General features: G+C 43.2%; 1 protein-coding gene across 12 annotated transcripts in view; it reads right to left on the bottom strand.

Annotated features, from left to right (window-relative positions):
- The window catches only part of LOC135097374 (uncharacterized), a 161,294-nt gene that overhangs the window by 106,445 nt on the left and 52,349 nt on the right, over positions 1 to 2,500 (bottom strand). The window lies entirely within an intron of this gene.

Raw genomic sequence — 2,500 nt, 5'->3', positions numbered from 1 at the left:
TGTGTGTGTGTGTGCCAGATCGTCAACAATTTCATAATTATTAACGCAAACACATTATAGTTTCAATGTCATTTACTCTTAATAAGTACTGCCCCCCTCCTCTCTCTCTCTCTCTCTCTCTCTCTCTCTCTCTCTCTCTCTCTCTCTCTCTCTCTCTCTCTCTCTCTCTCTCCTAATTTCTGATTTTTTCTTTTTTTTAGCGGAAGAAGTAGCGCTCTATCTCGCAATTCCCGAGGCGCCCTTACTAAAAAAGTCACGGAAAGGCAATCTATCTATTTATCTATCTTTGTCTATCTATCTATGTTTATCTATCTTTTTGCGTCTGTTTTATCTATCAAGCCATCAATCCACCTATCGATTTATCTAACTACCTGCCTTTTTTGTTCATCCATTCATGCATTAACACCAACACAACTCATCGGCTTTACCACAACAACTTCTCACAACAAAAACAAAAACTAAATTAAAACAAAACAAAACTTCCCTGTCTCACTCGTGCGCACGGTAACTAGAGAGAGAGAGAGAGAGAGAAAAAAAAAAAAAACACTCGTGAACTCCCTCGTCTTTTTCAACGGGATCACAAAAAACGGGATCACAAAAAACAAAAAACGGAATCACAAAAAAACAAAAAACGGGATCACAAAAAATGGGATCACAAAAAAACGGGATCAAAAAAAAAAAAACACTCGTGAACTCCCTCGTCTTTTTCAACGGGATCACAAAACAGTTGACATCACCGAGACAACTGACGCAGCGGTGGAAGTAATGCAGTTACAAGAGGCAAACTGCTTAAATATGACGGAAGCTTTGTCGGGGAGGTTAAGTGTGTTAATGAGAGCTTAAGAGGATTAATGCGTTATTTTTCAGTTCCTGGGAGTCTTTTTAAGCTCGTTTGAGTAAAGGTGAAGGCGCCTTTTTGGTGGTTTAGTGTGGTGCGGTACGTTGGATGTGTATGTGGGTGAGCGGGTTGGTGAATGGATAGATACACAGATAGATACACAGATAGATAGATAGCGATAGATATTTCAATTAACTGACAGATAAAAAGAAATAAATTAAGAAGAAAAGAATAAAAGACAGATATATAGATAGATAAACAGACACACACAAACACAAACACACAAATAGATAAACAGATAGACAGATAAACAGATCCCTTCCTTAATCTAGCGTGTCCAGCCAGTCCCGGTCTTTCCCACCACGCCCACACGCACGCCCACGCCCCACAAGGTCACTTCATAAGGTCAGGTTCCCGCCGCCAGAAGGTCAGGTCGTGTGTAGCTGACCTTATGAACTTATAAACACGGAGGAAAGGACCACCACCACCATCACCATCACCATCACCACTACCATCACCACCATCACGCAGCCGCCCTTTCCCATAGTCACGCCATAGAGGCACAAACACGTAGAGAGAGAGAGAGAGAGAGAGAGAGAGAGAGAGAGAGAGAGAGAGAGAGAGAGAGAGAGAGAGAGGGGAGGGTTGTGATATCATGTTTCTAATATAGAAGTGTGTTTGCTTAGGCCTGGCGCTCTCTCTCTCTCTCTCTCTCTCTCTCTCTCTCTCTCTCTCTCTCTCTCTCTCTCTGGTAATTTATCACCTACGCACGTTGAGCGTGATTGCTGCTACCTGAAGGGCGTAGTGGTGGTGGTGGTGGTGGTGGTGGTGGTGGTGGTGGTGGTGGTAGTAGTAGTGCTAGTGGTGGTGGTGATGGTGGTGGCATAAAACTATTAACTAATGACTTGAGTAACTGGAGGAGGAGGAGGAGGAGATTGATATAATAATTTATCTAATGGCATCGCGACAATAGTCATATGGCGTAAAGAGGAGGAGGAGGAGGAGGAGGAGGAGGAGGAGGAGGAGGAGGAATAAGGAAAAATGGGTGACAAAATTCAAACTTTCCGTCTCACAACTTACACTCATAAAAGAGGAGGAGGAGGAGAAGGAGGAGGAGGAGGAGGAGAGGAGGAGTCCACAATAATAACCCAAACTTCCATCTTATCACAAAGAAAGGAGTAGGAGGAGGAGGAGGAGAAGGCGGAGATGAATAAGAGAAGAGGAAGGGAGAGAAGGAAGAAGGAAGAGGAAGAATAAATGATAATAATAATCTTCATACGGTTCTTCCTTCGCCTTCCTCTTGACTCACACAAGAAGAGGAAGAGGAGGAGGCGGAGAGGAGGAGGAGGAGGAGGAGGGAGAGAAAAAGAAAAGATAAGAAACATAAAGTGAAGGAAGAAGGAGAAAGAAGAAAGAGTAATAATCATCATATCTTACTTCTTACACCTTCTTCTCGACTCACACAAGAAGAGGAGGAAGAGGAAGAGGAAGAGGAAGAGGATAAGAGACAAGAGGCGAAGGAAGAAGAAGAATGAAGAGGAGGAGAAGGAGGACGAACGGACCAGAAAAACCTAACCTACCTCACTTCTTTCATGCTTGTCTCAAATTGAAAGAGGAAGAGGAAAAGGTAGAGAGAAAAAAAAACAGGAGGTGAAGGAGGAA

Source organism: Scylla paramamosain, unplaced genomic scaffold (assembly GCF_035594125.1).
Source record: "Scylla paramamosain isolate STU-SP2022 unplaced genomic scaffold, ASM3559412v1 Contig18, whole genome shotgun sequence".
NCBI lineage: Eukaryota > Metazoa > Arthropoda > Malacostraca > Decapoda > Portunidae > Scylla > Scylla paramamosain.
This window is presented reverse-complemented; position numbering and strand designations above follow the sequence as displayed.